We start from the raw sequence: 26843 nt of genomic DNA on the forward strand, positions 1-26843 counted from the left end.
CGATTACGCGTGCGCGTACGTTGCGATTAAACTTCTTGTCGTTCGAATACATTTAGCACGAGATGAGTAGATAGAGCATGTTTAGGCGAATAAAAGTGAACGGCGAAAATTCGCGTACACCTACTCTCGTGACGAGAAACCGACTCGTTTCACATTTCCACGCGAAGAGTAAATTTCACGGTTCCGACGTACACGTGAAACGCGACAGGGGACAAAAATAATTATTCCCTTTTTCAGGAGTCTCGCGTAAATACTTCAACAAAACCACGCTTGTGTGATTTCAAATACATTTTCAACCAGAGGTATCAATAATTAGACCAACGTCAGCTTCCTGGCACTCATCCTGTTGATACTTTATTCCCAAGAAATATTCCCAATCAATAAAGATTAGAGTCATCACCTTACTGGCACGCATCCTGTTGATACTTTATTCCCACGAAATAAGATCGAAGATGTTGCCCCAGCACCCTAAAACTACGTAGTACAAGAAGACCTGGGAATTGTCCAGTCTTTAGTCTCAATTAATCTGCCGATCTATACTATTAAAACTCTTGATAAAAGTTGTCGCGACATTTTACTTTGTATTTCAAATATTATAATAAAGAGTTGAGTAAGCGATTGCTCACTCGCATTTTATTTCTTAAAATCACCTTATAACATTTTACGTGACACTTGCACCCGTTTATTTTCCTTCAAGGAGCAACACCTGATTCCGTTTCCCGTACATCACACGCGGTGCAAGCGCGCGCGCCGTAAACCCTTTCCAAGCACGGCACTCTAACCTCGGATACTTTTCCACCACGCGTAATGATCACCCGGCGCCAATTTTTTTTTTCTCCACTTTCTTTTTCCTCCGCCGTCCGATTCCGCGTCTAATTCCATCTGTGAAATCCTTCTAAGTATCCGGTAGCTGATTACCCTTTGCGAACCGTAACACGCATACAGGCAGAGAGCGCGGGTAGAGAACTCGTTTTCAGGATGCTCGCGGACGGATGGCCAGGGCGAGAACGAGGGGAGAAGAGGCGGTGGACAGGAGGCGAACACAGCGTGGTCAGGCTGAGGAGGAAGAACGAGAAGAAGAAGAAGAAGAAGAAGAAGAAGAAGAAGAAGAAGAAGAAGAAGAAGAAGAAGAGGCCTGGGCTGGTCATGGTCCGATAAGCGGGAAACCATGCACGCACAAGACACTTTACGCGGTGTAATCTGGTCTAAATATAGCTGGGGCAGCTTCTAAAATTATTACGTTATCTTAGTTACCTGTCGCCCCTTCATATCTGCGACTATGCTCCTCTGGCCGGGGCGAGAGGCTCTCGTGTTATTCGTTACGTATCGAACGCGGAAGGACGAGGACGAGATTGCGTCTGCGAGGGTATCCAAGGTACTCTCAGGGTAGCTTCGCTGGCAACCGTGCGGACGGGATCGCAGGCACTGCGTGATTTTAAATTCTAATCAAGAAAATTAGTTTAAAGTGGCTGTTGCGATAGCGTGGTACGATGGTGCTGGGTGATCGAGAGGGACCAGACGCGAAGGTTATTAATACGATCGAATAATGCGAGATTGCTCGAATTTACAGCAATTTCGCGGACAAACTACCCCTGCGAGGACGTTGAACATCAGCGCCCACGCGTAGTGCGGATGCAAATTGCTCTAAACTCTCGTATTCCAGTTGCCACACGGTAGTTCGAACGCAAGACGAGTGGATGCTTGGCAGACACGATATATAGCGACGTTATCAGCCTCTGACGCTATAACGAACAGATATCCACGGGAAACTGGCCGTCTTTAATTATGATACCGCTGCGGCCGTCGCCAAATGTACACCGTCGGCGTTTTTCGTCGACAACGAATACGCGGGCCCGTCATTTATCAACGATTACGTCGTGATCGGTAAATCACTCTATTCCGCGGGCCAGCGATTTTCTTTCGAGCTCGCGGCTACTCCGCGTAGCGGACGACAATTACTTATTCTGACGCGTCAACCACCGGATAATTAATCGTCGTCCCCTCGGTCGCATGCGAGTCAATCGGCGCGCCGTCCTTCTCCAACTCTCCGCCTACCTCTATCCGTCTCTCCCCTTTCAACTGGATGCGCCTAATTGCACCGGCAATAATTATCCGCGTAGCCATCGGCGTGTACGTGAATCACGATTCCCGGGAACGAGTAAGTCATCGAGAGGATCTCATGGGACCAAGCCGGAAGATTTATGTTCGCCATGGTGAAAAGGAAACGATAAAACTGCGCGGCGAGGATGGGATGCAGATATTAGAAGGATCCTTTCTGGAGGAGTTACGACGGCGATGGACGCCGATCTTTTCGTTGGAGATAGATTGAAAGCGTGCGAGCGAGAATTTTCACAAAATCGTTCACGTTCGTGCAATCAATTTCCCTGCAGTGATTAAGATCCATATAATCGTTTTACCTTATTTTTCTATTCCTTTCTGTTCGACGCGTAACGCGAACCGGATCGTCCACTTCCCACGGAAATCGATGTCCATCTTCTTGGTCGCTTAATTGAGGGTGGGTTACGATGTGGGTAGACGTTACGTTTTCTCTCTCGAAGTCAAACAAGTCACAATTGACTTTGTGCACGTAATAGGGGTGGATTGTGAGGTTTGATTTAGTGATTACGATGAGAATGAGACAGGAAATAGGAATTATATGTGTTCGGATCAAAGGAAAGATTCAAGTAACCGTTAACGAACATTACTCAGCGTTGCTAAAAAACTTTCTCAAGACTTCCTCGTGTGTTATCGAGGAACGTTTCGCACCTCGTTCATCCACGATCATCAAATAAACTTTCGACAAAAAATGTCGATTCAAAAAATGAAAAGAGAACAACTTTTCGAGAGACCATCTTCTCGCGCAAAAGGAAGAAACGTTCCCTCCCATGAGAGTGGCCGAAAAAAAACAAAAGATGGCTTTGATGAGAGTGAAATTCCGCAGATACGAATCGCGTATCATAGCGTAATTGCATTATCGTCCATTAATCATGTTACTTGTACGCGAAGGCTCGAGCGGAACGCGTTACAGGGTTCCACCCGGACCGGCCGCCCTTCGTCTTCGTTTACCTTTTAGCCTGGCGCCGGGTTGCCGGTGTTCTTTCAGCCGGACGAAAGAAAACCGGGGGACATAATCGTAACGAAAAGACGGGACGCCGCGAGCAAATTGCGAGCGCTGGGTCGGCCGCGGAAAAGGGCGGACGATGAAGAAATTGAGAGGGTTCTCGCCATTCTCTCCTTTATTTAATGGCTGAAATTGCGTCGAATTTTCCCTCGTCCTCCTGGCTATGTTTGCTCCACCGTTCCCAGAGGTCGTTGTTGAAATTTCCGCTCTATCCAGGCCCGTTTCAACGGTCCCCTTTCATTTAATTATTCCTCGCCACGAATTGGCGGAAAGAACGAACGGTTGATCGACTGTAAATACGTAGCTCGAATAATAAGAACAGGACAATATATCGCTCAGTAATGAAAAGTATATTATTCTCGCTCGTCGAAACTCCTTTCGCGGATATTTTTTTCAGCCACTCGAGCTGAGTTTGGAAACGATATTTGGTAATGGGATTCGATTTACCTGTTACATTATACGATGGTTTATTTTCTTGTTTAATATTTACGTCGTTCTCTCGTCTAATTGGAATACGCATCCCGCGGATGAGAATTCGCGGAACGGGGCTGCGCGTTTTTGCGACGTCGCGACGCGGAGGTGAGGGCAACTCGAACAATAATTATGAATAATGAACGGGACGGGGAAATAATAAAATAACTGTCAGAGAAGAGTTATCGACCGATCAATTAATGACTCGCGACTAATAACAGAGTGAATCGGACAATACCGTGATAAATCTTGAAAATGCGAGAAACACAGATGCGACAAAAATTAACTGCACATACAGTATCCTGCTCCATCGCCATCGCAATGGAAATTATCTTCTAACTAAACATTCCGTGTGTACAGATTGAAAAAAAGTCGAATTAAATCTGTCAAGAGTTCAAGGTACCACGAAATGGTACTTTTTCCCAGTGATAACTTTTTCAGATCGACAATGACAGTCGAAACGACAGCTTAACGCTTCTCTAAAGCAGGGAACCCGTTAACCTTCCCTGGGACCAACAATTTACGACACGATTCGTGCCTCTCGGCTCCTTTGTCTCGCGAAGACAGCGGCTGTCCATCGCGCGCGATGACTGACGCGAAAATTGGAAGGACGCATTGTCGACATCGACGATCGCCGCCGATTATTCCTATCCGTTGCGTAGCCCCGTCGAATCCGAGTAAAAGCCAGCCCAGAGATAACGCGGATCGACTATTAACGCGTTTACGTGTCGAGCGATGAAAAATGACTGGGTGTCGCTGGTAAACAGAGTGATTCACGCGCGGCTGGTTCGAGCGCGCGCGTCGATTCCGGATCCGGTTGTCTTTTAGAGCTAATAAAGATTGCGATTTCGAAGCTCGATTAGCTGTTACACCGGCAAGCGAGCACGTAACGCAGCCGCGCGAACGTGAGACGGCACACGTCCACGGTGGAAGGATGCTGGGTACATCGACAGTTACGCGAGTAATGATAATCGACCGCGAGATTGTCGAGATAACTTTCCACACGCGTCCATCGATACACTTTTCTCTCTTCGATCACGCTCTTCGAACAATCGCGAGATTCCACCAGGGACGAGAATAGCTTTCAATTTAGCGATCGCTGTGGGTGGACGTTAACGCGAGCGGTCTCGAGCCGGTGCGTTTCATAAAATTTCGTTCGAGACGAAACGCGAGGGTCTCGCGCTCGACACCCGCTGTGATAACGAAGTAGCCCTGGTGCCCAGATTGTACGTATACGCGCGTAAACTCGTTAACCCCTGTGCTCCGCGAACGGTAACGACGCCGCGAACGATCGAGGCTAATCATTCCTACGGCGACGATCGAACGGAGATCAGGCTAATGGTCGGATTCATCATCAAGCCAGAGAAACGTACAGCCACGTAGCCGCGGCAACCTGTGCGCGATGGGCACGGTCAATAGGTGTCCAGAGCGTAGATTACGAGCGAGGAACGCTAATATTTCTCTGTATTAGCGAGCGTCGTGAATACACACGTTTGAAGACGAAAAAAAAAATAAAATGAAAAGGAAAGAAATGAAAGAAAGGTTAGGTTAATTATTGCCCCTTTGCGTCGGGAAACTGCCTTATTGGTTAACGGTTATCGTACCATTATCACAAATGGAAGTAATTTAGTGGTAAAGTTATCTCTCCGCCGGCTGATTGCGGATAACTCCGACAGTGGGGTTTCTTTACGATCGGAATCCACGATTAATACTCGATCGCGATCGGTTCCTCGTATGTGGAGCGTGTCTCCGCGAATATTCGACAAGCGAGAGCCGAGGTATTCCGGTTCAACTAGCGGCCGTGACGTTCCCCTCGTCCTTTTTCACCGGCAATGGTACCGCGGCGAGGAATTTAGCGTGGAATGTTCAATTGGTGGTTGTTGGTTCGTATGTTAGTTTATTTGCGCCGGTAATGGGCGTCAATCAGTCGTACGGGGATTCAGGCTTGCGGTTGGTGAGAGGATCGACACTGAAAAAGTTTCGTTTCATCCTCTACTGCGCGGAATTACTACTAATTCATTGTAATTATCACGCTTAAGAAAAAAAACAGCGGATCGCGAATATTAATTGCGGATAGAAACATTAATGCAAGAAGACGTGGATTGATGTTAATCGTGCGATGAGATACGAACTCTCGAGATTTCTTCGACCACGATTTTGCATGCGACGAAGCAAAGTCTGGTGATTTTTGCGAAGTTAGAGTAGAAAAGACTGGCTTAAATGATAACGCAATGAAAAGAAGAGGGGAAACGATTGTTCTCTACTTTACGGAACGATAAAAGAGGAAGAAATCGGTTCGAACGAGAGACAGCTCCGTTATCGATACATCGATTTCTGAGGTGTACGACGGCTCGCTGGTCGATCGACGAAAGGGCTCGCATACTTTTCGCTACGTGACTCCCGTATTTATCAGCGCGTCCGCTCTAAACACGCGAACGGCGGGACGTTTCTGAACGGGGCGCACCGAGAGATCGATAGCGGGGTTCTTACCAGCGGGCCACGACTCCTGGAAGTCCGGAGTGTGGGACCGCGGTGCTCCTGGCGCGCCGCCAGGAATCGGAGGAGGCGCCTACTTTCTGCCAGTCGCGATTTTCCGAATCGCCCCGCGAATCGTAATCGCCCGTTTCACGCGCGTTACTCTTTTACGTAACCCGTCGCGCACCGCTGGAAATATCGACCGGTTCCAGGAGTTCGATCGATTGCCCCGAAACGAACGGAACATTTTTCACCGTCCGTCGACTGAACACGTAACAAACTGAAGACGTGTCTCTCTCTCTCTCTCTCTTTGGTCTTAGAGTTCGCCCATGAAATTAGTTCGTTGCAATCAATTTTTCTAGTTACAGTATTCGCCCAGTGCTTTATCATCGCAAACTGTTCCCCCCTTAAGAAGCGATCGTTACAAAAAATCGACGAGATCGCGAAAGAACTTCGGAAACCCTCGCCACCCCTCGCGTCCGCCCCAAAACAGCGTGGACGCGCGAACAATCGCGATAGAACCGCGAGCCCAGCGTCGAATAAATTATTGATTCGAGCGCTAATGAAAACAGCGATTCCGGCATTCCCGGTTTTCGCGTGCCGCAGAAGAAGCCGATGGTAATTGCGCGGTGTGGATTTTTCACCGCGACAAGAACCGCGGGAGCTCGTTCGCCGTTGGAAAAATTCTCTAAGTCCACTGGTGGCGCGCGCGCTGCCGCCAGATTCATCTGCGCGGTGGCGGACCGGTAACGGGACACGTATTTAAGTCTCCATTCACAGGACGGTTGTCCTTTCAACGGAACAAGCGTCAACTCACCGTGCCTTTAACCTCTCCGCGGCAATACCCATTAGATTCTATTAGATTTACCGGACCTTCCTGGAATTCGCGTACAACCACCGCGAGCCAGCCCGTACCAGCATCTCGGCTTCCCTACCGGTAATTAGAAAGAGCCTCTCCCTCCAGTGTCCACGGCCCCTCTCGCTCTCGCCTTCCATCGACCGTTGTTAACGGCCCGTTTCGCGTTCTACGTCGCGGAATAAATCGCGCGGAACAACCGAGCCATTATTCGGCGGCGAGTCCTCGCGAGGAGAAATTCGCGACTTTAATACCGCGCGATGGCCTCCGGGTCAACGGTGATTAATTGTAACGAGGCGGGCCCCAAACGAGGGGTTCAGACGTCGGTTTGTTAGCCGGCGAAATATGTCTCGCGATTACTTACGGGTATTGTTCGCTGCGTAGGTGTTGCTTATTATCATCGTATCCGAAGGGTTGACGAAGATCGAGGCGAGTGTCGTCTTTTATGAAATCACTCTCCGTGTAGTCATGAAGTATTCGTAGAGAAGAAGAATTGAAGTAGGGGTTGTTAAAAAAATATTTCAAGCTCAACGAAACGACGAGCATTTCTTCTATCGAGCGAGAGAGAAGAGTCTAAGAATACCAGCAGGAAGTAGCTTTCGGAGAACAGTCCACGGTTGAACGTTAAACATCCGGTGCTAGATCCAGATCTAACGATCGTCTGATCGTCTATCGAAGGCTCCGTCTAAAACCAAACGCGATGGAGCTTTACTAAAAAAATGTACACTTCGGTTAACCACTTCCTTGGCCGTTCACAAGTCTCCTTCGACTGGTTCCCGAATTTCCACTCGATTATATAGTTCGCTCCCGTTTTACGCTCTCCGCGAGGCGTCTCGTAGCCAAGAACAGAACACTTCGGTTAAACGAATTGGTGGTCACACGCGTATGCGCGCACCACTATTCACAGCGCCGATACTCGAAACGGAACTACTATCGAGGAGTCCTCGAGAGTACACGACCGAACGGCAATAAGACGTTCCGTTTCAACGTCTCCCGCTGTTCCCCGACGAGCACTACGATCCTAACTCCGCCATTTATCGCAACCCCTACGCAGCGAGCTCCGATATCGAACCGCGGGATCGTCGATCGTCACTTTTACCAGAACCGATCGGACTTGGTAACGGGACACACGCGTCCCCTGGTACCAATCGATAGGGACGCGATTGGAAGGCAGAAAGACAAAAACGGATACGATCTCCGGATTCTCCGGAGACCACGAGAGGTCTGTAAGGCCCGAAGCTATAACCATTAGCTTCCATTAAATTCCGCCAATCCAACCTGGAACCGGTGACTACCGTAGTTAGAAGGTTAGCTTCGAACAGGGTTCTCCCTCTCTCCCTCTTTCTCTCTGCCCGTTGGAATTCCTGGTCGAGGTACAGAGCCGTAGATCGAACGGGTCGTTCGTTTCGTCGATCCGTCTTCCCGTGTCCCCGCGGTCGCTCGTCTCCTCCTTGATCGGCTGCGTTCCGCCGCGCGCGGAATCGCGCGACGGATTTATGGAATCGAGCGTGAACGCCGCGCGTTTAATCCCACTCCCTCGAGAAGGGGGCGAGGGGAGGGCCCTTCTGGACATCACCGCGGATCGGGTGCGCGTTCAGAGATTGACTTAGAGATCCGTTGATAACACCGAACGACCGTCGGGAAGAGGCCTCCCCCCTCCGTTCGATTGATCGTGGAAATTACGGCAGCTCGTTTGCCGGGCGGTTGCCGTGACTTATTTGCGAACATGCCGTTCTCGATGTACGTGAGTGCCTCTTGTTCGTCCAGGCCCGTTTTTACGCGGACGGCGCTGATCGTTCCTGGAACGCGATTCGATCGATACGGTTTATTGGAAATCTCCGCGGTTCCGTGGTTCGAGTCAACGGGAAACCGATGGAAAAGCGAGCCAACTTTAATCGCATCTATTAATCTCGATCTTGCGTCGATCTTTTCTCTGTTTTCGTATCAAGTGTAGAAGCTATCTTATGTAAAATGTAATCAACATATTTGAGAATGTTCGAGAACGAAAAGACCGCTTTTGAAATCGTAACGATCGACTCGAGAATATCGCGTACGATTGAATTAAGTAGAGCCAGACGACGCGTCTCTAAGGCTATTCGCATAAATGTACGTGCAGCCACGGCATGGAAACGGTCGAACTACTTAATTCAACGATCGGTACGTTCCCGCGCGAGGAGTCGTAGCCGGGAACGCGACGCGCGAGGGCATTTCCGGTAAATCGCGGACGAGGGCGGGTTCCGTGATCGACCGTGCGCGCGCCCACTCGTTGTAATTCGATAATTGACACGCTCGTACGGTGGTTTCATTATGCGCGCGAACGTCCGCGGGTAACGCCGTCCCCGGGGTACAAATTACACCCCGCGCGGGTTCTCCGTTTCGCGTTTGGCCCGCACGCGACGACCACGCGGCAATCACGATCAGGAAGTGGGAACTGGTTTCGCGTGGGCGGTTACACGTAACAGTTGAGCCAGTTATGCGGGGGAATCGGCTCTGGTGCCGGGGACGGTGAAATAGAGCGACAAGCCACGCGGAGAAGGTCCTCGTCGCCACGCGAGGGGATGAACGGACGCGCCCTCAGCATCCGCGAGGCACAAGTCCACGGTTTTCAATCGCGCGCCACTGTGTATCGTCGCAGACACTTTAATTGCATTTCTAGATCGATTATTTCTAGTACTCTAACACCATTAACTCGAGTCTATTCGAATTTTCTTACGAAAAGAGAAGTTGAATTTCTAAGGGAGATTAATTTTGAACATTCGTTCATTTTAATAGGAGGAAGTTGTTTTGCCAAGAAGGATGTAAAGAGCTACTCGGACAGCCCACAGACGTCCGTTCCGTCTCTACTTTTGGCCGGTAATCCGAGTATGTTAGAGACGTTCGAGATAGCAATATGGATAAGATGCGATCTCGTGTGTCTTTAGAGCGTTTCAGGAGGTAAATTGCAGTGGTCGTAAGAGCACCCATCACGTACCGTTTGAACGTCTGGTACAGATATCTCCGAGACATCGACGCGATATCTTTACGGTATGTGGGTCAACGGGTGTAAAGATGGGAGAATTAAATTTCCGTAGAACCGTGCCAATATCGTCGGATCTAAAAAGCCTTAACGACTTTTGCTACGGGGACGCCGGTAAATTGCCGTATAAATCATCCGTTGATAACGATTAGTCGGCCATCAATTTGCGAAACGAAGGCGAACCCGGGTTGTTCGCGCGAGCCCGTTGTCGATCAACCAGAAATACGAGCACCGCCGCTGACAACTCCGGCCAATGGAGTCCCGAGGCCAGCCGGGGCATTCGTTTGAACGAACGAGCCTGGGACAAGTGTCGTTGAAGGAAATGGTCCCTGGGACCAGTCGCGGTGACTACGTAAATTTTGACGTGCGTAGAACGAGCGTGTCGATGCGGTGTAAGGTTTCGTATCGGTGCTCGACGGCTGATCGTTTGCATCGTTATCGCGACAGGTAACATACCTGTCTGTCCGCGCGAGTACAACTAATCCAGCGGATCGTAATGCCGTCGAGAGATTGGGAATATCGCGAACCAGGAAACGCGGATCGTCGATCTACGTGCATAGGAGCGTGGCGTCGGTGTAAACGGCCTCGAAGGTGTTACGTCGTACGTGGAGAACCATCGTCACCGCGTCTCTGTCTATCGATAAACGCGACCCTCGCGAGTATGATTCCGCCTGCGAAAAATGCCTCCTGAGGGGCTTGGATATTCGTGAAACGATATCAGCGATTTATATCCTCTCTCGTACGAAGCGATTCGGGGGGAACGATCAAACGTGAATGAAAAAAAAACAGACGAATCCACCGCGATACCGCACGAGAATAAGCAGTAAAAATTTCTTATGCACGAAAAGCTCATCGCGGCTGTTTCTCATTCAGCGCGAGGAGCCCTCGGCTGGCAACGTACTCTCGTTCGCCGCCACTTCCTGAATTTCAGCCCATCACTTTTAACAGCGCAGCTCCGTCCGGCACGGTCCACGCGCGTTTTTACGATTCCCCCCTGCCGAAATATCAAACGGGGACGGCGTGCAAAGAGGCGAGACACGGTGTGGGGTTTCCGAGGCGCCCCCTTTTGAATTCAGCCGCGTTGCGCGGCGTAAAAAGGAATTGTCGTGTCCTCGAGGAGAAAGGAGCACGTCGTTTCCATGCCGTTTCGTTTCGTTGCGCGGGTGAGACGCGGAAAAGGAACGGGTTACCGCGACGGCCGCGAGACGCATCCTGATGCATTTCCATCGGGAGGGCGGGAGGGAACCGCCGCCGCCGCCGCCTTTTTGGATGCACGCGCCGCGCCGCGGCGACATCGATATTTCAGACGATGGTTAAACGGAGAGAGAGAAAGAGGGTTTGGCGGACGTGGTCGCAGGCCGCGCACGAACCGCGCGGAATGGGCCGTTAGCAAAAATATAAATATAATTGAACGACGTCGTTTAACGCGACTTGTCAACGTGAATCAGCGGGAATGCTACGCGGCCTGTAACCGAATACGAGGCCACGAAATACGTAACCGCCGCGGGTAGAGATATATCGTTATGACGAACGGTATTTAATGCGGCCCATCGTACAATGCAAAAACCTCGCGGGGGCCCCGGGTGAACGTATCAGCGATGATTTTTTGGCGATGCTTCCTGGATCGAGGCCTCCTCCGTCCTCTGTTTATGCGCGAGGGGGCTTTTATATGGTGGTTGTTCGCCCGGTTATTGATGGCCGCTTGTTCTGCCGCGGACCGCGGGGTGAATTTCCGTCGAATTTACGACGGGTATCTCGCTCGAGTGGTTCAACGTAAAGAGACGTCGGTAGAGTTGACTGATTGGTAAGAAAATGAATTTCTTTTCTACTCGAGAGTTTTAAACGTTGGATAATACCATTGAAAACAGCGTTCGCTTACCTTGACAAATATTTTCCGCTGTAACCTCTTGCGCTCGAACGGCGACTGCGACTCTCACTCGCCGCGATGTTTCGCGTGGCAACTCGAGCGGCTGTATTTACACTGAATTTCGCGATCTTCAGTTGATAGAAGCGTAGTATTGGTTCGAGGAATTTAGACTGTTTACGTCTTCGGTTGGAAAGCGACATTGTGATGTAAAATTCGGGGATTAAGATAAAGTTCGTCTACGACCGTGATCCTGACATTGAATTACGTGTCTAGCGTTAGTACAGCCTCGACGATCGTAGCGAGCACACGTGTCGCGAAGTTTTGCACCGCTTGTTTTAAAGTTAGTCGTTTCAAGGCGAGTGTGATTTTGATTCGATCAGAAACCTATGTATTCGCGATGAAATTGGTGGTAGTGCAAGTGTAGAGAGTGATAACGTATCGAGTGTGAGGAATAGAAAAATTCGAATAATAGACAGTGAGTTCGAAGGTAGCAGCGATGACCCACAAGATTCTTCGCAATTCAGAATGCCTTGGTAAGTGTTTATGTAAAATATCACACCAAACGCACCTATAGAACGCATAATTATGTTTCTCAATATGTACACACAAATAATGTATTTCATATATTAATTTGTATATAAATTTGTTTACGCGAAATCGTCTCGACTTGCACCGCCGAAAAAGTCGTTGAGCGCAAAGGGTTAAACAGTGAAACAGAATAACTTCCAAGCCCTAAATAAACGTCACCGTCATGCTTCCCCTAGTTCCATTAAGTTTCCTGTAATTTACCCGTAACGCGCTGACAAACTAACATCCTCGACTTAAAAGACACCATTTATACTACATAGAAGAGCAACAAATGTCGCGCCCTGGGTAGGCGCCCAACGAAGACTCATTCACCGACTTTATAGACGGAAGGGAGCCGGTTTGTTTAAAAATGGGCGCCAAAAATAACGAGGAAGCTCGGGGGAGGAGGATTGAAGATCATTTCCTGTCCACGTAGGTTCGATCTCGATTCGTAGCAACACGTGTTTGCCTCGTACGACGCACCTATGCGTTACTCACATAAATAGGGCCACGGTTCCTCGCGGTGGGTGGTTCCTGGTGACTTCGCCCAGACCTTGGGTTCACGCGTCACGCCGGAAAGAGAAGTTTACGAGCGTTCGCTAATCCGTCAAAGGCGGTAACTCGACACTGATTGCTGTTTCACAAACCGAACCACGGTGTTGCTGCGTACGTGGCACAGAGCCAGTCGCTTTCCTTCGTGGCTCTCGCCTTTGAAAGGCTCGAGCGCGTCGCTCCACGCCCTTTCGCGCGAACACAGGGGTTGGCCGCGCTGCGACATTTTGGAGCACGATCTGCGAACCGTAACGCACGCCAAAAGGTGTTCCCTCCGAGCGTAACGTATTCACGTTGGTGTTCAAGCGTTTTCCATGCGAGATATTTTTTAAAAACATATGAGTGAAATGTGTGTACTTTGTAATATCGTAAAGTCGATGCCAGCGAGTGAGACAGTCTTATTAGCTAACTCCTGAACGAAGATATTCGATTTTCAAGGCGAAAGATCTGCTGAACTTTGTACCAAGTATATCGTTTCGTGAGGGGCCTGAAAAATAAATCAACTCACTGCCACGTAACGGTTACAAATCACATACACGGTTGGGAAAACCCTTCTTATTCCTGATTCACGCGCGAACGATTAACACATAACCCAAGAAAACCACTAGGAGGCTCGCGAATGACCAGACAAGTTTATGATTAATTTGACCGCGCGACTTTGCCATAATGGCCCATACCGCGGCTGTGTTCGACGATTTTTCCCGTCCGAGGTTTCTTGTCGAACCATAATTTAGACGGAAACACCTCTTTAGGTGTTCAATAATCCTCCGTAGGCAGAATTATGAAGTGGAAGCATCGAAAAATGGCATGTAAATCTCCTCCTTAGGTGTCCAATAATTTCCCTCCTCGCAGAACCATCCGTTTCCCCGTGGCTTGCATCAAAGTGGCACGTACGCTGCTCTTTAGCCGCCCAATAATTCCTCGCCTCGTTCGAGAGCTACGATACCATACGGAATATCGAAAACCCGCTCGTCTCTTGTTCGCTCCTAATTAAACAGTCCCGTCGTGCAACAATTTGCTGTGTCACGTTTCCAAAGATTCGACCATTAATAACGAAAGTGCCACTTTGAAACGAGCTTCAGTGTTGCAACCAATTTCCCAAGAACCATTTAGCTACGCGTTATTTATGTGGCGTGTAATGTAATGAAATAATAGCGATTTCGTAGTCGTAAGTCAGAAGGGAACTGCGAGAGATATCTTGTCGATCTTAATCAAAAAAATATCGTTCCATCGCTGTCGAAGAAGTCCTCTGCAGTTCGTTCCTTTCGCGGCTAGAAAATCGCAACGGTCGATTTGTCCGCGCGAACGGATACTCGGCGACAAATTTGTAATTCGAAACCTCTCGATGAACCCCTTCGAGGAGTCGATCGAACAATACTCGGGGACTCGGATCTCTCAATCGAGCGGCCGTTAGAGTCGGCCTTTTTCCCGCGACCCCCATAACGCGCTTGGGTACGAATGGTAAACAGCGAATAGTACAACTCGGTTATTACACCGCGCATAGGGCCCAGGCTCGGCGTAGCGATAAAGTATTCACTTGCAACGGTGTACATTAGCCTCGTGGCGCGTACGAACAACGTCCCGTAGCCACGATGTTCAACGGCCGAGCGGGGGTTAATAAATAAAGCGCGGCGGCCAGCCGCGTAGAGGTGTCCACGTTTCCCGCTGGCTCCTCCATAATTCATCCGCCGATAAATAAGCGGCGGTGAGAGTCGCGAAACGGCCGAAACCGACCGAGGGAAATATTTCAATTACGATTATGATTAACTTATTTCGCGACGAATTTCTTCCCACCTCCCTCCTGCTCCTTCCTCTTCTTCTACTCTTTCTATGGGCCCAGCGCGAGAAAGGAGGAGGGCACCAGGGACATTCCGCGGTCGAGTAGAATGAGGAACCGCGGCGGACGTAAATCAGACGTGGCGATCCATCGATTCTGCGAGCTAACGGTTAATTTCTGCGGAGACAATCGCGATCCGATCTGAGAGACCGCTATGGGTATTGCGGATGCCTGGTCGGACGATGATGTCAGAGGATGGGGATGCTGATTGCGACTTGAGTCTCGGATCGGACTCTTCTATCCGGCAGAGATGACGCATACCTCTACTAATTTGGAAAATTTTTACTTTCACAGGTGTCACGAGTCACGATAATTCGAGCACAGAGTTCTCAAGTGGAAACACAGACAGAATCGACCAGAAACTAGTGAACGAAGAAAAGTAAAAAGAAGACGCAACAAAAATTCTGCGAATCATCTTTCTAAGGATTAGAATTCAGCTGAGAGCAAATCGAATGGAAGAGTCGAACGAGAAGGACGAAGGCCAGGTGTATAAAAGGGCATTAGAATATTTAACTGGAAGAATTTGAAGCCACCGAGGCAGGGTACGGAACCAGAGGTCGAGAGAGACTGGGATCGTTCGAGAAGGACTACCATTAGGGTAATCAGCATTCTTCCTGGTCGAGCACTTGCAGCACGCAAGGTGGTTGACCCTTTTCTTCTCCCCTCGAGGCGAGTTCAACGCGTCGCGTCGCCTCTCCGCGGCCACGCGCGGGTCCTTTCGATTTCTTCCCATCCGCGCGCGTCCCACCTAGAAAAACGCCCGTGGACTTCTGGACGCAGCCAGGAAACCCCAACGGGAGGGCCGCGGCTGGGATTACTTAATCCTTCGACCGGGGTCGTCGACACTTCCTGCTCGAAATCCAGTCGCGGTGAAGACGAGTTCCTGGAATCGATCGTTCGGTAGAAAGCGTATTGGCACAACGGTTCTTCCGTCACGTCGTTGACCTTCTATTTTAGGATCGAGTCCACGTCTCGGTCCACGGAGGAGGATTTATGCCTGGTCAACTGGATCGAGTGCAGCTCCGTGCGGCTACCATTCGAGAACGACCGTTTTAACGAGGCATTTGCTTATTAGCGGGCAATTTGTGGACTGTATTTAAATAACTGGCTCTCGATCGCCATATGGTTATTGGTATTTTCTATTTTAATAACAGAGATTGTATCTCTGTTTGGCGCGGAGACGCGAGTGCCGTGTAAAGATTATTACAAGTATCGCTGCCTCTCGATTCGTTTCCAGACATATTCTAGTTTCGAAAATGTCGATTGCGTGTACACGTGAACAATATTTATCGAGTCTATATATTCTTATATTCATCGAAACGACGATGTTTCATCCTGATCGCCATAGATCGCAAAGGCGAGCGATCTTTATCGCGGAAAACGTTGTCGTTGATACGTTAACGAACTAATATTTGCCTTAAGATCGTCTGCTACGCTCTAGGATCCTTTCCGGCCAAGTTCTGTTTGTGAAACTCCGAGGTGTTAACGTTCTGCCGGGGGCAGGAGAAGAAAAAAAAGATAAAACGAGAGTACACGTGCGATCGTTTCTAATTATTTTTAGAATCCACCAAGCCCTCTATCTCTCGCTAAAATCTTAAGCAAACCGAAAGGATTACGTAAGGACAGAGGGAACGCGAGGTATTTTCGCGTTTACCAAACACTTTTTACTTTTTAAAGTCTTAGTTCGCGAAGAAAAATACGAAAACGACATTCCCAAAACGAATAACATCGTGTGGTCGAGTAAACAGTGTAGCCAGCTGCTAGTGAATGGAAACGAAAGGGGTGACTCTACGAATGAGGTAAGAGAAGAATTCGTAAAACATCGAGAGTCGTGGCGAAATAATAATTCTATATAATTACACGCTGACAACCGTGTTGCACTGATTCATAGGGTACTATCGTTAATACACGCTTAGGTAAGGGACTTTCAATGTTGCTCTACGAAAAAGGACGACGCCTCGAACGCAATCTCGCGGCTCCGGGATTTTCGTCTTATTTCATCCCACTTTATAACGACCCCATTTATTCGCGCTCGCCTAACGCCGCCGCAGACCTATAATCGATACTGCCCGTTGCACCGTCCGTCGGACTTAAAGCTCGCGTGTAATAGATACTAACGCGCTTCTCGACACCAATTTGAAGCGAAATTTATCCGGCGAACGAGCGAAATTCATGGGCCTGAACGGCACTTCGTCAAGATTACAGATTCTGCTGTGATTAAACGGTCACCAAGTTGCGGGTCTTTAATAGATCCGCGATAGACTGGGGTGTGGAAATGATAAATTGATAAATACCTCGGGACTAAAGCCCGATAATGAAGGCCACGCACGACCGTGGCCGCGGCCCTCGTATCTTATTTGTATCTCCAGGCTCGCCGTTGCTACTCTGCAACATCCGAGACGCAGCCAAGAGGTTGCATCCAGTGAATAGATTTCGCGAGGTGCGCAACATTAATCTTCCGTCGTTCGCGGTGGCCGTGAACCGAGCGCGTGCAACCGCGCGGCTGCTGCCCGACACCGCGACCGGATCCCGAGGAACTTCGGGGTAACAGAAAACCGTCCGATCGCGCGCAATTAAAATCAACCTTCGGGCCACAATGTTGGCCGTTCTTCACCAGGTGACGTTCAATAAGGAAGACCAAAGTGGCTGGAACGTCGATGCGCCAACGGGATGAATCGAATTCCACCTTCTGGAAATGCATGCGGGAATCCAGCCGAAACGTCGCCAGCCGGTGAGTCCGTGGAAAGGAGGCGAAAGATCCCTCTTGTTCGCCGCGGTGGAATTTTGGATTCGCGTTGGTAACATCGTGGAATGCGCTCTGCGCCATCCACGAGCCTCTATCGGGTATCGTCCGCTAGGGGAAGTCGCGGATGCTCGCTAGCGAACCGTTCGGAGATTCTTTCGAAATCGATGAAGCTCCAGCGAGTCGAGAGAAAAAAAGAACGCGAGGTAAGCTCGATTCGACGATAAGATTCCGAGAATACGAGACATTTTTCGAGTAGCTCTCGCGAGAGTAATCCGATAATCGTATTCGCAAATTGCCACAAAAACGTGCGCGGCTTGTTAGCCAGGGATCGATCCGCGGGAACGATGCCACGGGGCAGATGCACGGTTCCCCCAGGGTACGCTGCGTAGCTGTACCTCGTTTTTGCCACGTAATTAACCAATAATCCTTAATTCGTTTCCTTATGACATTCATTACGTTAACTAACATTGTACCCACCCATGGAGCCGACAAAAACTGGCCGTCGTTACTGCCGTAATTCCGATTCGACAAATTCATTCGAAACTACCGTTCCCGTGTCAAGATGGCCGCCGTTGGACTTCGAAGGTGACGCCGTGAGCCAAGGATCTTCTCGAGCGTTACGACACACACTCTTTTCGCAGTTTGCTACTATTTTCTCGCTAGACGGTCGACGGCCTAACGTATTTTCCTTTTTTTTTTTTTACACAGACAAGATGTACGGACATCGCCTCGAAGGCTCGAACGAATTAGACAAATAGCCGTCGATTTCGCAATACCTCGCGTAGACGCTACGCACGCGGTTGCAAAACAAGGAAAAGAAACCGACAGCATTAATATTTATACGTCGATTAATCCGTTGAACGATTGCGGCTGAAACAAGCATATCGGTAGGTAACGGGTCGTATTAATAGGATATCTCTTCCTCGAACCGTGGAGTTCGCGAACTTGTAAGGGAAGAAAAAGCCCCGCGAACGGCCGAGGTTCCTCTCAAGGATGTATTTATTAGACCAGTAAGGTATCGATTATACCAATAAACGGCTACCTTCCTGGAACTCGATCGTCGACTAATCGATCTCTGGCTTCCTCCGGAATCCTCCGCTTCGTTTTTCTCAATTATGTACGATTTATCGATGGTCGAAGGGAGCCCAAAGCCGTGTTCGTGCCCGCTCTCTATTATTTCACGGCTTCGGAAACGGCGGTGACTCTATCGGGTTGGGCCGGTTTCCAATTTGCGGATGGGTTTAAAGGCTTCGACGTGGACCAGGGAATGTGTTCGATGAATTCGTTGGACCACAAGTTACGAGTGGTGGAATATTATGTAATCGAGCAAACAGGAGGGGCATCGATCGTGTCGCGACTAATCACAATTGCAGCATCGTCGTATCGAACGTGATACAGTTTTCTCTGAGTTCTTTCGATGTTAAATTCTTTCGAAGCGCGACGAAAATTTCCACCAAGCGTCATATGGATATCCTCGGATCGTCGAACGTCCGCGACATCGCAGCGACAAAGACGCGTTTGAATGGCAACAATTAGCATCGAGAAGCCTCCGCGACGGACCGAGAATGGTCGTCCGGTGGCAATAAAAGTCTCGAGAGATCCTGCTGGCGTAGCGCATCAGCAGGTAGAAAGCGAGGCCTGTAACTTCCTTGGCTACCGAGAGTAAAACATAGTCACTGAGTTACGTCAGCGATAATACTCGACGGTGGCAATCGTTCGAACAATACGCGATTAATTCGCGGATTGTCCCGACGACGAGGGAAGAACTTTTCGGCTCGATACCTTCTCCTCGTTCTGATAATTACGCGGCTAATTTATTCGTCTTATCCACGAGGAAGAGGTTTAGAGATGCGCGTGCAATCGCCTCGACGTGCTACACTTGTTAAACGACTCGTTCCAATCAATTCATCAAGAACTATCGGGCGACCATCTCTGATTAACTCTTTCCGATTCCGTGTTGGAACCTCTCCAACATTTCAATTTCTACTGGAGCACCCTCGGACTACTCGTTAAGCATTCTAACGTATTCACGCGTTGCCCGAGTATCGAGACACGGGGAGGCCAGTACTTTCCGTGCCCAGTACTTTTCGTTGGATTATTCCTTCGGTTATGGATTCATTTTATTCGCCTGGTTTCAATCGTCGAAGAACCTGTTGCACCACTGGTAGATAGCCTCTATTATTTTTTAAGGTTATCCAGCTGGAATTATGGACATTTTCGTGGGTAGTCGAGAGAAATGAATTTGGTCAGCGCCAGGTACCACGGAAATCGTATCGACGTTACACTCTATGGTCCATGGTTGAATCAGGAGTCCTTCCATTCCTTGCACGCGATACTCCCGAGGACTCATTATCCACTCATATAATATCCGCACTCATTTCGTAATCCATTAGTAGAAAATACTTAATGCAAAGTGCATTTTAGTAGCAACAATAAAACGAGAAATTTAATCTAGCTTAACTTATACAAAGACGTGCATTTTTATACGAACACACGTGGATCGTCATTATCAATGCTTAGGATACGAAAGAGGTTTTAGAGAAAATTCTGACGAGATAAATGTATATCGAGCATGGAATGCAAGAACAGAATACGAATCGACAATGACGTTGAATCTATAGAAGGGTTTGTTTCCTATAGTTGCTCGCAGAATCGAACTGGTGTTCTCGAAAAGGTTAAAGCTTGAAAATGTACCAATGATTTGTGAAATCTCCCGGATAATACCCTCCATTACCGTGGCCCCAGGATTCCTCTTCTATCTCGGCGAAAGAGACCAATTAGCGGAGGACTAGCATTCGATTAGCGTGCGTCGATCCGCTCGAGGAGGTCAGCATCGTTGCGAGCTGAGCGTCTACAGTGGTTCTTACCTTGATGCTCAAAAGATAGAAACCTTCGATCAGTTCGCATCAAAATGGCGGACGCCACGCACGCGTCCAACCCCAACCAGTCAATCCCATCTTAACCACTTTACCTTCCTCCTGATATTTCTCCAAAATACATATCTGCACGTGCAAGTGCAGCCAAGAGAATGCCAACTATTTGTCGCGTGTACAACTTTACCACGCGTCTCACGCGATATTACAGCCGAGAAGGTAGAAAATAAACGCGGTAGAAGCCGCGCACACATACCTACATTATTAATAGCCAATGCACGCGCGGAACCATCGCGAACCACCGACAAGAAGCGCGCGTCGGCGAAGGCCAGGTTAAGAACCACTGGTCTCGAGTCTAGGATCATCCTCCGCAACCGACGACGTCCTTGCCCGAGGCTGCGCCGCGTATTTATAGGCGATGATACCCTAGACTCTTTCCTCGTCGGTCGTCGCGCTCATCGACGCCGTCATCGACGCCGCCTCGCGCAGGCCTCCCGGCCCGTTCGCCACCTGCTCCGTCGTCCGCGGCTGAATCATCGCGATACGTCGCTCTTCGACGTACGATGCGTGTGCACCGCGTCACGCGACGCGCGCGCGGCTTCTTTCTCCCCGCCGTTTCATTCAGCACTGCGATGCTGAGCGCCGGATGACACCGAGATTACGCGCGCCGGGGGTCGTTGATGGATTACGGATGAGGCGAGATCCGGTCGGGAACAACGGTGGCCACTGCCAGGGGTGACAACGGTCGATAGTTTTCGATTTCGAAATTCTCCGGTTCGTCGATGCTTCTCTTTTTCCGCCTTCGATTATTTGTAGATTATTTGTAGCGATTTAATCGAGATCGAGAGATCGGCGATACTGTGGCGTTAGTATCAGAAGTCAGCGAAGTCAGATCCGCGTTTTTCTAACGTTCTCTTCGCGATGTTACATGATTCAAGACCTGGCGCGACGAAGGGAATGACGCGCGCCTATGATCGATACATTAGAAGTTAATATTACGGATATTCTGAATTCTTGCAATATCTTAGAGTTTATATTTTTAGTCGAACGAAACTCGAATGTTAAATTTCCTCTGAATTACATTGTCATGGTTAACGCTTCTAAACTTGAAGAGAGCTAAACATCTATCAAAAGTCTATATAAAAAGTGATCAAAAGACAATCTATCTAAAGGTTTGAATTGTATTCGCAACCGATTATCCGAGGAAATGTACAATTCTACATTCTCATGTTTAAATTCAACAGTTTCCAGCGTCTACATGGCTGATTGCGCAAGAAATGATCAATTTACACCGTGCACGTCTTCGACGCCCGGATAACAGAAATATTTCACCCGGGCATTAAATTCAGGCACGCGCAACACGACGACGCAATGGTATCCGTTGCGTCGTTTCTCGGTGTTGCAGTTATTATTTGCGATCGATGACATCATTGTTCAAACCACTAGGATGTTCCTGGTCGAGCGAGAACACAGCAGTGCCTCGAGAGGAGAGCTCGGTTCGGTCAGTGAAAATTCTTCCGCGCTGAACAATACAGGAAGGACTTCTTATTCGGTTTCTTGCCGCCCGACCGCAAACACGACCGAGCCATTCTCTAATGAAAGTCCCAGCCAATTCATTTTCTGCTAGGCCGCCGCTATTAACGCATCTTTGTTCGTACGTAAGGATCAAAGTAGCGTGGAATTTTATTGGCGAGATCGGACGAGCGCGACGAAAAAGTTGCCGCGACGACTCCGATGGAATCCGCTGAGAAGTGTCGAGGCGATCTCTCGTACCACGCGACTGTAAACAAATACGAAACTCTGTTATTCGGAATAAAAGTCTGAAAATTGACCTTTCACTCGAGATACAAATCGAACGCTGAGTCAAAAAAACAGTCAAACTCCTTCCTGGAGATTTTTAGAGATCGTACAAAATTGGAGCGAGAGTCATGAATTAGTGTCGCAAGGATGACTGCGAACGCCGGCTGATTTCCATACAATCGCCAGCGGGGAACACGCGAACGAGCGCGTAGCCGGGTTTATTCGCGCGAGTCATCCGCGTGACACGGTCACTTTCGCCAGCGTTGGTAACAACGTCGTCAACCAGAGCCCGTTTAATGCAACTCGATCGACGCAGGTCGCGTCGCGGTAATAAATACCGCGATGGAAATTAATCGAGCGTCAAACGGTCAGGCGCGTTACGCGTGGCTTTCTTCGCGACCCTCGCGCGGATGACTCGATTGTTCGCGGGACCAACGCGACTCGAGCTGGTACCACCCCGTGGCGTGGCGCTTCCTCGCGCGCGGAAGCGCCTCCTATGCTTTAATAATGTCAACGGCGGGCCTTGACATTGGCTCGCGCGGCAGACAATGTCCTCGTCGGTGCGTTTCTTCCCGTCCTCTCTTCCTCTCTCGTCCTCCTCGCCAGCCGAAGAGGAGGAAACAAAGCGAGCGAGACGACATCCGGTACCGGCGCGCACCCGTGTCATTCAACTCCGCGGGTTATCTCACAGGAAAGCGGCCGACCATCGCGCGCCCATCGCCTCGTACGCTTCTTGCGACTAATTGGCGACTTTGTTCTCTTAATGCTGGAAGGATCGGCCGCGGAAGAAGGACGGACGGACGTTGATGACATTGCAAATAGATGGCGCGATAAAAGGGAATGGGACGGCGGTGCACGGGCGGATACTCCATTTATACGTTCGCTTTAATGGGTTTTTAGTTGGCCAAGATTGATTAACTCCTCGTTGCGCGCTGAGGTTTCCTCTGTGAATCGCCGCGCGAGTGCCCGGAAAATTGCGAAAGAGTCGTATTTCCTCTTATTATTGTTGCCGAGTGATTACTCGGGACGTTGATTTCATTTCAGAGACAGAAACTTCGTCTTCGAGAAAGTATTTACTATGTAGTGACATTATTTGAAAAATTCTCTCGGTTAGAGAACTTCAAAAGAGACGAAGTACTAAAGAAACAAGTCTGTCCAGGTGTAAATCTTTAGAATCTGAACGGAACCAAAGTAGACTCGTTTTATTCCGCAGAACAGACGAAACCTACGAATATCACTAACTACGCTACAGATTGCACTACCCGTAAACCATACAATTAAACGACCGATCAGTCGTTTCCACCGATCAGACCTCTCTCGTCTCTTCGTAGAATTCTTTTACTACCTGCCTCGGTGTTAATCGAAGCTGAAATTAAACGCCACGTAGGCTGCGGATAGGAAAAACAGTGTTCAAACCTGATTCGACGCAAAAAAACCAAGAAAGATCGAGAAAGAGAGAGAGAGAGGGGGAGAGGGAAGGAAAAAAATCGCGTGGCGGCAACAATTACGTCACCAACGTGTATAGCGTTTTAATAAATACCAGCTGAAATTACGACCGTCCAAGCCGCCCCATAAATTTCCCCGAAACGCGCTCCCTTATCCGCGTCCATCTTGAGCGTACCCGGCTAATTGCAGCCGACTGTTCCTCGGCTACCTGCAACCGAAACGCACTCGCGAAAAGTACGCGCGCTCGTGTGTGCGTGCGTGCACGAGGCTGAAACACGGCTCGTCTTTTCTCCTCGAGGCGAACGATCGAAAGCGACGATGAGAAGACAGAGGAGGAAGACGAGACGCGGTGGAGGCGATAGAAAGGGGGATGAGGTCGCGTTGACGTCACCCGCGTGGTCATCCGCGGGGCCATTCTTCGGAAACGGAAATATGTATTGAGTGACATCACCAACCGGTCGCCAGGTTGAACTCGAGGGCCGCGTCGAGATTCGTCGCCGATGTCGTGGCCTGCTGGCTCGATTGCGATCTCGCCAGCAGCCTCTCTTCTCCTTCGTCCTCTTGTTCGGACGCGGCGCGCGCTGTTCTCCGTTTCTGTTGCCTCGCGTTCCTTCCTCCTCGTTCGAGGATCGTTTGGCGGATGACTAAACGCGAAAAGGATCCTCTTCTCGGACGCGAGCGGTCAGGGCCGATCAAGCCCGCGTATCTCGGTGAATCGACGCCCGTTCCAAGCGAGGAACGGTGCGATACCCGGTGCTGCTGAGCGATTGCGTGCTCGCGAATGTGGGGAAGATCGATGTGCCTGGATGGCGAACCTCGCGCGAGACGTTTCGGCTCGTCCCTTCTACGCTTGGTTGCTCCTGCCGCGAGACGCGGACCTCGCGCTCGGTGCTTCTCAATATCTTTGTTCCTGGATGATTAATCGAAGGGTTTAATTAAAAAAGAGTGTTGAAATTGATTTTCTTTCGAAATCTTGTAATTAACAGCTATTTACTTGATTTGTAGTTAACTTGACCTATTCTTCAGTTAATTACCTCTATGAGGAGACCCTCTCCGGGTTGAATTTTATTTTGCCACAGCTGATTAACGCTCGCTTAATAATAATTGCTTCGCATTTAAGAAGAGGAATTACATTGTTGAGTCTCGTTGCGAGTGAATGCCACGTATCGTTCGATTCTTCGATCTTAACACCTTTCGCTTCAAGAGTTCTCTCGATTTTTACAACGATCCAAAGTGATACGATTATGGTGCATTAATAAATATCGTAAGATGCAGTTTGAAAAATTGCACGCGAATTAACGGAGAGGGGAAAAAGGAGGAATGCAAGTCGCGTCGCTACTGCTACACGCGATACGGCTATATCCGCGCGAAATGATGTTATTAATCATTTTTACCGCTACCAGCAATTAGTCCAAAAAGATGAGACTCGTCCCCCCTCGAGATCGGCCATAGCCGGCGTATCGGCGAAATCATCGTGAGACTTGGCTCACTCGTCGAGCAACAAAGAGCAAGAGATGCATCTGGGATTCTAAGAATAATGAATCCTCTCCGCGAATAATTAAGCGTTACATAAAGACCTAAATACCAGCACGTATCCAGGTAGAACGCGACGGATGAAATCGTCGAATCGACGCGCCCATTTTAATTAATCAAGCGTCGTGCGTGGGACTTCTTAGCTATTGAAAACACAAAATGACGGAATTTTTACTCTCGCTCGAGATACCACTTGGAAGTTTGCATGCAAAATTAAAACTAATTAACTGCGCGGCTAAAGCGCAGATAATCGAGATTCTATCGTAACTCTAATCTTTCCGTGAAAAGAGATCGTTCACTGTGAAATGTCTTAATAGCAGTGAACGTAAAACAAAGTCCACGGACTTTTAAACGGAAATTTAGCAATTTCCCTCAATTGATTGGTGTCCCGATAAAATCGATGCGTTCCACCGCGCGGCACGTAATAGTCCAATGTTCCAGAAAACCTGTTCGTGGCCGTAAACGGGTGGTCAGAAGTGAGTTGTCGCATTCTCTTTCACACCTCGAGGAACATTCATTTAGTGGGACGATTAATACCGGTGACGGATCGTCCGTTGCGAATCGATTGAAATTACACCCTTGGGCGTTTCTTTTCGCGAGCCGCGTAACCGGCTAACTCGCGACGGTGGTGCTATGGTAGCCGGTTGTAATTATCGATCGGTTAATGGAGAGTCGGTTCAAGGAAAAACAGTGTCGCTTTTCGCGTGATAGTGCTTGCCGTCTTGGGATTTAATATTATCGCGTCTGTTGACGCGTGCTGCGAATGCTTGCGAAAATCGCTGGTCACAACTCGAAATTTATGCAGAATGTTGCCTTCTGTCGCTCAGATCTATAAAAAGAAATGATTGTTCGCGTGTAAATAAAAATTTCGTTCGCATCGAAATAGATCTGTTTAAGAATCCTCGCTCGACAATATCCGCTTCAAACTCTGCCCCTTTTCAAGGCCATTACCATGAGTAACCGAATAAAAGCTTCGTTTCTCCAGGCTGAAGAAGTCGTTGCGTTTGATCCGCGAGGGATTCACGCGTGTCCTCTTCCCCTTCGCGCTCCTTGGTCCACGAGCAAAGCCGCTCGTTTCTTTCGGCTCTCAGCTGATCTCCCTTCCTTTCCGTGAATCGTGCTCGTAGCACATTTTTTGTTATCCACGCCGCACCCCCTCTGGCCGTCTCGCGCGGCCATCCCGCATATTGATGAGAAATTTTAGCGCGCGTCAGGCTCCGGAGATGAAAGGCGTTGTAAAAAATGCAATAAACTGTAAGCTAATTACCAGGATCAAAGCGGGACCCGAGGTTGGGACCACGTCGCGCAGGATTTTCTCTCTTTTTCTATGAATTCGTACGAAACGCTCCCGCGTCGGCCGTCTAAAGTGCTGTAAAAACTGCCTGCCGCTGGAGCTGTCGGTGCTCGCGCCACCCTCTCGTTAGACCGTCCATTTTCTCGGTCTTCTTAAAGCTCCGCGTTTTTTTTTTTCATCCCGACGCGCTGTCGGTTTATCCGCCGCGACGAAACGCTTCCACGAACGGGTCCAACGACACGCCTACTCGCGTCGAGGGAATCACGGAGCTTACTTTTCAATTCCTCAAATGGACGGGATCGAGGGTTTTACCAAGCCGAGGGTTCCTCCTGGCTGACTCCTTTTTTCGGGTAATTTAATCGCAGTTAGAGGTCTTCCAGATTCTGGGG

This window comes from Xylocopa sonorina, chromosome 8 (genome assembly GCF_050948175.1).
Source record: "Xylocopa sonorina isolate GNS202 chromosome 8, iyXylSono1_principal, whole genome shotgun sequence".
NCBI classification, from domain to species: Eukaryota; Metazoa; Arthropoda; class Insecta; order Hymenoptera; family Apidae; genus Xylocopa; species Xylocopa sonorina.